Raw genomic sequence first — 12,921 nt, forward strand, 5'->3', positions numbered from 1 at the left:
GACACAACTTCCCAAAAATGCTTAGCAATACAAAAAATTTCCTAATTTCTTTCACATAGACAAGCTTCACAAGTATAATGTCCTGGCATTTAAAAATATTAACGCATTTGATTCTTTCTTTTCAACTTTTAACACTGAATTTGTTTGACTTTTTATTTCCTTTAGGGCTAGGATTACTTTATGAATGTTAGAGTCTTTCATAAATATTGCCGGCCCTATTTAACATTATAATTCACTCATTTAGCATTTATTGACAAAGGCCAGTCTAACAGCACATTTTCAGACAATTAAAAGTATATTATCTCTACGTCCTAAATGCCATCTTGTTTATAATTACAATATTTTTCAGTACATGTCGCCTTTTCTTGGCTGGTGAGTGAACTCTCTATTAGCCAAGTGTGCCTATATTCATCCACCTTCATGACCTCATAGCAGCCAGCAGGTTGCAGGTAGTACTGCTGAGAAAGTCTTTCCTGAAACTTTCATCCAAGTATTCTACAAATAGTTACTACGCTGCTCCTATGCACCAGGCCCTGTGCTAGATGCCAAGGGCATCATCACCCAATGAAAACAGAAATGGCTCCCGCCCTTGAGAAGCTTACAGTTTCGTCAGAGTCTCCTGTAACCAAAGTCTACAAAAATAAGTGCAAAATTGCACATGTAACAAGTGTCCACAATGAAGTGGAGGTAAGAACTGCCAACACAGCCTGGATCTGACCTAATTGAGAGGTGAGGGTCTTCTTCCCACAGTTCCTGAAATGTCCCTGAGCTGAAATGAAGGGGCAAGAACATGAAGAGGACAGGAAGAGTGATCTGTGTAGACACCACAACACATGATGGCCAAGGAACTGATGAAACAAAGCACAGTAAGAAGAGATGGCAAGAACAGGGCCGGCTAGAACCCAGGGCGAGTGAAAGCGGAGGCCATGTGAAGGTGTTTGGTCTTCATCCTGAAAGCTACCCTAAAGAGCTTCAGCAGGTATTGGTCAAGGACAGCTCTGTGGGGTAGAGCTGGCCAGGCAGTTAACAGGCCACTGCAGAGGTCCAGGCGAGAGGACATGAGCCTAGGCTGGGTGGTAGAGATGAAGAGAGGGGGCTGGCGGGAGAAATACTGAGGACGTGACAGTACTGCCAGACTGCAGTCCGTGACAAGACAGAGGCATCTGCATGTCAACACCACACAAAGGATGGTTCTAAAATATTTGAAATAGCCCAAATGGGTCAAATACTAATGCTATTTTCATGATCCAATCCTCAGTACGAAGAGTTTATTTAAAAGAAAAGTTAATTCTAGACCTGTCAAAATGAAGCATAAATTAAATTAGCAGATCTAAATCAAAATTTTCCTAAATTGAAACCGTTTATAACACATGGTCATAAATTTCTCACTCTACCTTATACATTATGTATATCTCTTCTTGCTACTGAACTAACAAGCTGTAATGCAATCCTTGAACAAATGGAGAAGACTTTTTTTGTCAGGAACCTAAGCGTGACATGAGATTGTCAGGGTCTTTCATTACTCTCTGCATTCTAGTAGGGTTCCAGTAACCAAACCGAAAGGATGCCCAGGGATAGGACAGAGCAGCAGAACGCGTATTCACCAGAGTCTCAGGAGAAATGCTGGTGGCCATGGGTAAGGGGCCGTGGAGCCTGCGCCAGTGGCTACCACAGACTTGAGGTCATTATCTGCCACTCTAGCCCATGCTGCACACTCTGAATTAGCCCAACACCGTGATGCTCAGTCCAGGAGTACACCTCATTTTCATACTTCCTTTCCAATCATCTACTTAAAGAGTCAAATTTTGAGAAGCAAATACAAGATTGCTGTTTTCAGTACAGTACTTAAATATTTTTATAAATGTCTTTTTGGTTAACGGTGAGCTCAAGAATCTGCACTTTCATTTAGTCTACAAAGGAAGGCTCGAACAGGAAAAAAAGGCAAGAATCAGAATTGAGATACAGAATTAAAAAAAAAAAAAAGACAGTAATAAAGGCAGTCCTAACAGTTCTCTCATTTAAGTGAATTTCTGTCAAGAGTTTATTTCCACCATCTCAAAACTCTACTAGTCTTAGAGACAAGAGTCTGGGTTTATTTTGCATCTTTACTCCCAAGAGCTGAGTGAGCCAGGGCAAGTCACCACTTCGTGGGCCCTTCTACTCCTCACCTTCACAGGACTTACAAGAGTGTCATACAAGAATACTTCGCTTATAGCAGCTCTCAGTAAATTTTTGCCAAATCAGAATTAGATATTTAAGACCCAAGAAGGATACTGACCTAATCACTCCAGCTTCAACCCAACAAAAGACTTAACTGAAGTCACACGGATCTATGAGGGCAACTTGCACTGTGCTTGTCTAGGGCCTAGGAGAGCTAGGGTCTTGGCTTTCATTGTTCACACTAGTGAATAGGTTGGCTCCCTAAAGTGGTTTTCCCAGCACCCTCTTCTTAAATTTCTACTGTATGTCTAACAGTAAAATACAGAGATAATCAGGACACAAGCCTCCCAAATTAGAACATTCTCTATTTGAATAGAAACAGTATTGAATTTATGCCTAAAAAAACCCATAGATCCTTCATTGTTAATGATACATGTACATCATTCAAATCTTACAAAAATCTTAGGCAATGTAATTTTTTTCTTAAAACAGTACCCTTAACACTCTTAATGGCATGCACCTATTAGGTTTAAATTTTTTTCTTTTTGTGAGATATGAGATATTTACTACTAATTTATAAGTTACAAGACTTCTTTTAATAAAAAATTCAATAAGATGAAATAAAAGCAAAAGCTGCTATCAAATTAGTATGAATATTCCTTTACATTATGTTTATTTCATAGAAAATTCTTCTAAATATTAATCTTTCCAGATTGAATCATGTAAGTTATTCCATAAAGAAAAAGCTACCTCTTTTACACTAATGACACATGTAACCTTTTACATGAACTTTTCTCACCCCAAAGCGTTAGTGAAACATGGAAGGATAACAACAACAAAAAAATCAGACTATACTAGAAAAATTAAGGCCCAGGATACAACTAAGCTTCCAAAAACAGAATTTGATACTTTAAGAACAAAGTATAATTTTTTTTTAACTTTCTGGGGCTAATATCTGAAAAATCAAAGTATTAAAGGCAGACTATTTTAAAATAGTTTAAAACTGTGATCAATAGAAAGAAAAGACATTGACTTTGATCATTGTGTTTTAGAGAAGTAATCCAAGTGCAAATTTTATCCCTGGGGCTCTCTGCCACCCACAGGACACCTGTCAATCTTGGCAATAGCCTTTAGCTATCCATATAGAGACTCAGCATGTCCTTCCCTTAACCAAATTAGGCTACCCTCATCTGCATTGACATCAGCGTCTATAATTTTGGATTCTCATGGACAGAAATAGCCTATCCCAGAGTTCTTTATACAAATGTTGTGTCTGTGGAAAACTATAACGAAACTTATAATAGAAAAATATAAACACTATAGTCAAAACCTTCCAATTGTGCTTTTATCATTTTGAATTCCAGCCAATTTTCATAGCAAATAATGTGTCAAAGCAGGTTTTTTGTTCAAATCCACATATCAGGGCTTATTTTTCTTCAAATGGTATGAATTTCAAGAGATATGAAAGTGACAAAAAATGAAGCTTCAATAACAAAAATACTTTAGAACTATGGTAACATGGGAATTTTACCAGTAAATTAAGACCTTTGTATCATATTGATTTACAGCTCCGAATTAAGTTTTTTGTTACATAGTATCTCAGTAGTTGATGACAATGGGCATGCGATTAGTCCTAGAGTATGGAGGAAGCAGTAAAAGCACCCTGACATTTTACAAAACATTCAAGTCTTCTGTTACAGACAATTGTCTTATGATACTAAAAGAACTGAGATTTGCATATTGAACCATTGTTCATGATATATTAAAAATTATGGAAAAGTAGAAGTGGTCGCAATTTTTAGAAGAAAAAACAGTAGTGCAGATCTATAGAGTACGAACTTAGAAAAAGAACATCAACGTGCATGCTGTAAGTGTAAGACTACTGGTATATTATTAGACCAGGAGAATGTCACAAACAGGGGACACCTTAATTTCAGCAAAGCTGAACATGAAGTCTCTAGTGGCAATCTTAAAAAAAAAACAGAGCAATGTGAGCCCCACACTACATTTAGGCAGACTCCTAGCTGGCTAAAACATACCCAGAGATTAAGTACTTGATATCAAACTAGTGGAAGAATTCTAGAGGTAACTAACAGAACTCTGCTTTTGACCTCGTCCAGTTCCACAGTTCATTTATTGGGGTGCAGATCAGACAAATGCATATCAAATCTGCATATAAATGCAAAGGATAAAACAGCATGCTTAATTACAAATAACAAAAAAAGTCAGAATGTTTAATCTCTAAATAAGAGACAGTAATTAAAGGCAATCTTAGGAGACATTGAAAGTCAAATAAGTATCCAGATAGAGGATGTTCCATTATTCTCAATACAGACCACTTTTATGAGACTGAGTTCAGTCTGAGTATCACACTGGAAGATGCATACATATATGGCATTTTATTTTTTATTTATTTTTTAAAAAATGTTTATTTTTTTGAGAGTGTGCGTGTGTGAGTGAGTGGGAGGCAGAAAGAGAGGGGGACAAGGGACCTGAAGCAGGCTCTGTGCTGACATCAGAGAGTCCGATGTGGGGCTTGGATTCACAAACTGTAAGATCATGACCTGAGCCAAAGTCAGACACTTAACCAACTGAACCACTGAGGCACCCCTTATATCTTAATTTTTTTTTAAATTTTAGGGAGAGTATGTGTACAAGTGTACAAGTCAGGGAAGGGGCCGAGGGAGAAGTAGAGAGAGAATCTTTTTTTAAAAAATTGTTTTTAATGTTTATTTTTTAGACAGAAAGAGACAGAGCATGAATGGGGGACAGAGAGAGAGAGAGAGAGAGAGAGAGAGAGAGAGAGACACAGAATCCGAAGCAGGCTCAATGCTCTGAGCTGTCAGCACAGAGCCCGACATGGGGCTTGAACTCACAGAGCATAAGACCATGATCGGAGCCGAAGTCGGATGCTTAACCGACTGAGTCACCCAGGCGCCAGAAAGTAGACAGAATCTTAAGCAGGTTCCATGCTCAGTGAAGAGGCTGACACAGGGCTCAATCCTATGATCCTAAGATCATGACCTGAGCCAAAATCAAGAGTCAAATGGTCAACCAACTGAGCTACCCAGGTACCCCATACATGGCATTTTAAAATGCAGATAAGAATAATATACATAAGGGATAACAGTATTATGAACGGAGATGCTTTTGGCAAAGAAATAAAGAGGGGCAGAATTGGTATTAAACAGCTATAAGGTAAAATAATCTAGGCAGTTTGGCTTTTTTTTTTTTTTTGGTGAAATTACAGAAGGTAGAAATAAGACTAACATGCAGTAAGTTTGTGGAAAATAGAATTTGATTCAATATTACTATCTAAGAACTTTCTACAACTTGAGCCATGTAAATTGAGAAGAGCTGCCTCAAACAAGCCTCTGTCAAGGAGGTTATGAGACAGGCTAGGACAAATGATCTTCATGCTCTCTGCCAATTCCAAGATTCCATAATACTATAATTGAATCAGACACTGGAGTTCAGGGAAGCTGAAGTGCTTGAAATTTGTAGGTTGAGTACCAAAGAGGGAAAGTGTGAAGAAAATAGGCTCTAAAATTCTGAAAGTGAATCTTCTTGACTCCTTGGCTAAATATTAAGCTAGTTATGTACAGTATGAGATTCCATGAGGCCAGGAGAATAACCAAGGGAAGAACTACTAAAGGAGACATGAGTCGCAACCAACCACTGTAAAGAGCTCTCACAGAATATCTGGGACATTCCACAGAGACCCCAGAAATGCCCTACCTTAGGAGAAGGGCAAAACTAGTCCATCAATGCAGCAAATTTTATTGAACAACACCATTCTAGACCCACACTAACAAAACTCATAATATGCCGAAAAGGATCAGGCTGATCAGCAAGTAACACAAAACTGTCTGCCAGATCAAAATTCAACACTCTTTTAAGAATGACAAAATTACAAATTAGGAGAATAAACAGGAAAAGGTAACCCAACCCAAGGGGTAAAAAGTCATAAAAACAAACCTAGAAATGATCAAGATGGTGGAATTAGTAGAAAATAATTTCTAAAATGTTATTATATATAATATTTTCAAAGATTTAAAGGAAAACATGCAAACAATGAAAAAATAAATTAAAACTTAAAAAAAATGGACTATTTGTAGCTGATAAATATAGTATCTAAATTAAAAGATTCACAGTTGGGCTTAACAGCAGAATAAAGAGAGTAGAAAAAGAGAGCAGTGTAAATTACCTAAACATTTCCCAAATTTGATGAGAACTACCAATCCAAATATCAAAGAAGGTCAATGAACTTCAAATAGGAAAAACACAAAACCACACCAAGATATGACAACAAAATTGCTGAAAATCAGTTGATACCAAAACCAAAAACATTATAAGAAAAAGACACCACAGATGAAACCCCTCATAAGACACAAGAGTCTTTAAGAAAACATTAGAAAATCAAATTCAACAATATATAAAAAGGAAATGCATTATGACTAAGGGTAAATTATCCCAAGAATCCAAAATTGGCTTAATGTTTGAAAAAACAATTAAATGTAATTCAACATATTAAAAGAAAAAATCATACAATCACTTCAATTGACAAAGAAAAAGCATTTAACAAAACTCAATACCCATTTATGATAGACACTCCTACTAATAATATAATAAATGAAAAATTTCCTCACCTTATGAAGATCTATGAAAAATCTACAACCATTATCATACTGAGCAACAAAAAACAATGCTTTTTCCCAAACATCATGAACAAGGCAAGGATGTCTGTTCTACCACTTCAACATAGTATTATAAGTTATAGCTAATGCATTAAGACAAGAAAAAGAAACATATGGCATACAAATTGGAAAGGAGAAGAAAATCTGTCTTTATTTGCAGGACAATCAGTTTGCCTATGCAGAAATCCTAAAAACTCTACAAAAAAAACCCTATTAGAACTAAAATTTACCAAAGTCACAAGACATAAGACCAATATACAAAAATCGCTGTATTTCTATATACCAATGAAAAATGTTTGCAACATGAAATTTAAAAAATATTATTTCCAGGGCACCTGGGTGGCTCAGTCAATTAGGTGTCTGACTCTCGATTTCGGCTCAGGTCATGATCTCATGGTCATGGGATCGAGCCCTGGGTCAGACTCTGTGCTTGGTGTGGAGCCTGCTGGGAATTCTCTCTCCTTCTGCCCTTCTCCTGCTCATGCTCACTCACTCTCTCTCTCTCTCAAAAAACAAACAAACAAACAAACAAATACATATTATTTCCAATAGCATCCACAAACATGAAATACTTAGGGACAAATTTAATAGAATGTGTGCAATAAGCGCTATACAATGTAAACTATTTAAAACATTTTTGAGAGAAATTAAAGAAGAGCTACATAAATGGACAAATATACCATATGTTGTTGTGGGACTGAATTGTGTTCCCTCAAGAGACATGTCAAAGTCCTAATTCTGGATACCTGTGAATGTGACCTTATTTGGAAACAGGTTCTCCGCAGATGTAATTAAGATGAGGGCATACCGGGTTAGAATGAGTTCTGAGTCCAATATAACTGGTGATCTTATAAGGAGAGAGAAATTTGGACACGGACATACAACTACACAGGGAGAAGGCCATATAAAGATGGAGGCAGAGACTGAAATAATGCATCTACAAGCCACGGAATGCCAAGGATTGCCAGCAACCACCAGAGGAGGCATGGAAAGATTCTTCCCCTGGGGACTTCAAAGAGAGCATGGCCCTGCTGACATCTTAATTTGTGATGTCTAGCTTCTAGAACTATGAGAGAATAAATCTCTGTTGTTGTAAGCCACCCAGTTGTGATGTTTTGTTTGGGCAGCATACCTAGTAAACTAATAAACATGGATTGAAAGGCTCAATATTGTTAAGACATCAATTTTCCCAGTTGATCTATCAATTCAAGGCAATCCCAATTAAAATTTCAGCATGCTATTTTTTTTCCTTTTTTTTTTTTTTTTTTTGGAGAGGGGGGAGAATATGACAAGCTCATTCTAAACTTATAAGGAAATACAAAAGACCTAAAATAGCCAAAAGTTTTTTTGGAAAAACGAAAACAAAACATGGAAGGACTTATACTACCTGATCTCAAGACTCCTTTCAAAGCTACAGTTATCCAGATAGTGGTTATTACGCAGACAGACAAAATCAATAGAACTGAACAGAGTTCAGAAACAGATCAACACTTTTGTGGCCAACTGATGTTCAACAAAGGTGCCAAAGTAACTCAAAGGAAAATGTAGTCTTTCCAACAAAAAATGGCATTGGAGAAAGCATATAAACATATGAGAATAAAAGAACCTCAACATGCAATCTCTCACTATGTAAAAAATTAACACAGATCACACATTTAAACATAAAGGCTAAACATTTCTAAGAAAAAGTATGAGAATATACTCATCATCTTGGGTTAAGTAAAGATTTCTATATACAAAAACAGTAATCATAAAAGAAAATTTATGTTAATTGGACTTCATTATAACTAAAAACTTCTGCTCTTTGAAAGACAGTGCTCAAATATGAAAAAGCAAACCACCAGGTTTTTTATTTTATCATAGTCTGCTTATATTTTTCATGGCCCCTAATAATCATAATTCAAATATTCTAAAAACAATATTTTATTCCTTTGTCAAAAGAGCATTTTCTCATTATATCTGTGTAAATATTTTTTAATTTATATCCAAGTTAGTTAGCATATAGTGTAACAATAATTTCAGGAGTAGATTCCTTAATGCCTCTTACCCATTTAGCCCATCCCCCCTCCCACAATCCCTCCAGCAACCCTTTGTTCTCTATACTTAAGAGTCTCTTACGTTTGGTTCCCCCCCCCCCCGTTTTTATATCATTTTTGCTTCCCTTCCCTTATGTTCATCTATTTTTTATCTTAAATTCCTCATTGAGTGAAGTCATATGATATTTGTCTTTCTCTAATTTCGCTTAGCATAATACCCTCTAGTTCCATCCACATAGTTGCAAATGGCAAGATTTCATTCTTTTTGATTGTCGAGTATCTTTTTCTTTTTTTTAATGTTTATTTATTGTGAGAGAGTATGCGCATGAGCGGGGAGGGGGCAGAGAGAGAGGGAGAGAGAGAATCCCAAGCAGGATCCACACTCAGTGTGGAGTCCAATGTGGGGTTTGATCTCACAACCATGAGATTATGGCCTGAACCAAAATCAAGAGTTGGACACTTAACCAACTGACCCACCCAGTCACCCTGTAAACCACTAGGTTCTGTTAAATTGTTACACATACCTTAAGTTTGTGTTCATTAATTTATATCCACCTAATTACATAAAGCAAATTTGGAGGGGGGAACAACATAAATTTGACATATATCTGACAAAGAACTTGTATCTGGAATATATTATATAGATATTAAAAATTCATAGCTTTAGCAGAAGACAACCCAATTAAAAGTATAGGCTAAAGATTTCAACAGATAAGTCACAATAGGAGATAAATAACTAATATGCACATGAAAAGATGCTGAACATATTTAATAAAGAAATGAGAACTGAAACCACAAGATACCACTACACACCCACAAGAACGGCTAAAATTAAAAAGACCGACAATACCTAGTGATGGCATGGATGTGCAGCAATTTGAACTCCGCAAATCCAATGTATGTCCAAAAAAATGACCTGAACATGAATGTTCACAGTGGCTTCATTCATAATAGTCGAAATTGGTAATGATGCAAGTATCCGTCAACTGATAATGGATAAATGAACTGTGATATATCCATACAATGGGTTACTTACTCACTACTAAGTAACAAAATGAAACTGATTCATGCATGCAGTAAAAGGGATAAATCTCAAAAACACTGTGATAGTGAAAGAAATCAGGGAAAAAAAAGTGCATTCTAGAAAAGGCAAAACTAATCAACAGGGACTGTCTACAGCAGGGGCTGGGGGGAACTGATGCAAAGAGGCACAAAGGAATTTTTGGGGGTGATTGCAAAGTACAGTATCTCGTTTGGAGTATTAGTTGCATGGGTGTATGCATTTGTTAAAACTCCTCAAACTGAGTAGAAATTGTACTTCAGCTTGAATTTCAAAAAGAGGAGCAAAATCTACTCCCTCCCACTCACAAAAGAAGTTTAATACAGGTAAAGTATAAAGTAAAGTTGGGAGTGGTGAAGAGGCTGAGACCAGAAAGGTAATAAAAGACTTTGGTCAATGGTATTAAGGAATCTGAATCGTACACAAAGGATAAAGGAGGAGCACTGAAAGATTTCACATAGGAGAGTGATGAATAAGTTATATTCTGGAAAAAATACTTTGGGTCCCAGTGTGTGGAATGGATTAGCACAGTGGACTTCAGTCTTCCAGAGATCCGTAAGAAGGCTTTTAATCCAGGCCTTAAACCAGAATGAGATGATGCCCTAGATTAGGACAGGGGGATAGTCATGGGAATGGAGAAAGATGATGAGATTCAAGAGACTGATTAGCTTTAATCTTTCGGTGAAGGGTTAAGCGGTCCAGGGACAACTAAATGGAAGTATACCTTCTGTAGCTGGGCTTGTGGGTCTCAAGGCCTTGAAGGAGAGGTGGGCTGGAGAAAGGGATTTGGGGGTAGTCATCTACTAATCAAGACCATATAGTAGGATTACCAAATGAGATAAGATGGTTAAAACCAAAATCTAAAGGCTCACAAGCAGGAGAGGACTGGGAGGGCAAAAGGCCAAATCTCATAAATGGTAAAATTCAAATTAAATAGCACCCACCCCCCAGCTACCTGGTGCCCCGCCCCACCCCAGCACACATATATGCAAATAACATTCCTTTCTCTTACATCTCAGTAATGTTAAAACCAGTAAGAAACAGCTTTGAATACAATACAAAAATCAAGTGACAAGAAAGCCACTGCTCAACAAATCTCAAACCAAATCTTTTGGGCTTAAAGTTTCTTCCAGACCTAGGCCAGAGAATGAATTTTTGGTTTAGCTCTCCCTAGTCTACACTCCTTTAGTAGATGAAAGCAAGTTACAGCAGCTAATATTAAAACTTCTATCTAGTTCTGTAACTGACAGTGATTTGGAAGAAGTCGTTGAGGTAAATAGTAGCTAACCAGGACAAAATCCATGTTTCTATTATACTATTTACAAGGTAGAATGAATGAATCTCTTATCAAAGTCTCTGAGATCACTTTCATTTCCAACAGTGGACTAGTTCAGAGAACAGATCCTACCACTGAAAAGTGAAAATAGCGGAAAATATAGAAAATATCTACTGCAATGAATCCATGAGCTGGTAAGAAATTTAAGGAACACTCAGGCAAAACCTAAGTAAAAGCAGGAATGCACAAAGGTAAGCAGAGTACTGAAGCTGGCTTTCACTTCAAGGTCAAGGTAGAGAGGGTGAACCTGAGCTTTGAATTATTCACAACCTCACGGGTGTATGGAATAAAAAAACCCACCAAAGCACAGGGTCTGGCCAAGTACAAAGCACCAATAGTAACTATTACTAATGTAATACACAATGGGCAATATTACATTTTATGTTCATTAAAGATATAGGTTGAATCAAACCATATGCAATTTGACAACCATCAGCTAGGAGAACAGAATACAAATTTATGTAGGCTAGCAAAAAGATTGCCATGTTTTGGATTTGCTACCTTTCTGATGAACCTGACAGCGAAGGCAGTTAAGATTAATTAATGCCACCTTAAGGAGCTGTAACTACAACAACGTACAAAAAAAGTTTACTAAGGTTCAGAAAAAAGAGCCACTTTCCCTTAAATAAACACCAATTGTTTATATTTAATAAAATGAAGAGAACACTAAGGCTTCTGTACTTAGCATATATAATTATAATGCTTTGTTTAAAATAGAATAGACAAAGAATTAAAAGGACAAAAATAACTTAATTTGCATTGAACTACATAGTACTTATTCAAAAGAAATGCATTTATACTCAACATTCTACAAATATAAAACTTATCTAACACCAACAAAACTCTCACTAAAAAATATTTTCTTTATAGAGGTTACCACCAGTGGGGGGGAAAGGGGAATAGCAAGTTATTGTTTGATGGCTACTAAGTTTCTGTATGGCATGATGAAAAAGTTTGGGAAATGGATAGTGATGATGGTTGAATAACACTGTGAATGTACTTGATGCCACTTAATGGTACAATCAAAAATGGTTAAAATGGTAAATTTCATGTTAGGTGCATTTTAGCACACAAAAAATTACATACAAAAAACTATATCTAATTTTCCTTAAAGTTTGGAATTCTCTTAAGTCTGAAATTCATGCAAATAAGTATCCTGTAAAAACTGGACTAAAGGAGCAGAGTTTGGGTTATGTGATCATAGATTTTTTTAATGTTTTTAATGTTTATTCATTTTGACAGAAAGAGACAGAGTGTGAGGGGGGGGGAGGGGCAGAGAGAGAAAGGAAGACACAGAATCCCAAGCAGGCTCCAGGCTCTGAGGTGTCAGCACGAACTCACGGATGACCTGAGAGCATGACCTGAGCTGAAGTCGGACACTTAACCAACTGAGCCACCTAGGCACCCCAAGGGTTATGTGATTAAAGATTTAAATCTGAGGTCTACCTTTCCTACCCACGGAGTCTTGATACAAGTTACATTCTGGAAGTCTCCGTTTCCTCCACCTGAAAAACAGGCAAGTACTTGGACACAAATTGTAGTTAGGATTAAAACAGATAGTTATGGTATGCAGAAAGATAATGCAGGAATTTCACACCAAGGTGTTCTTATTAAATTCTGTGACATATGAAG

At 36.8% G+C, this 12,921-nt stretch overlaps 1 protein-coding gene across 3 annotated transcripts in view; it reads right to left on the minus strand.

Moving 5' to 3' along the window:
* Positions 1-12,921, minus strand: part of PDE7A (phosphodiesterase 7A) — a 122,626-nt gene that overhangs the window by 68,501 nt on the left and 41,204 nt on the right. The gene's annotated exons all lie outside the window — the stretch shown is intronic.

The sequence above is a fragment of the Panthera tigris genome, chromosome F2 (genome assembly GCF_018350195.1).
Source record: "Panthera tigris isolate Pti1 chromosome F2, P.tigris_Pti1_mat1.1, whole genome shotgun sequence".
In the NCBI taxonomy this organism is placed as follows: domain Eukaryota; kingdom Metazoa; phylum Chordata; class Mammalia; order Carnivora; family Felidae; genus Panthera; species Panthera tigris.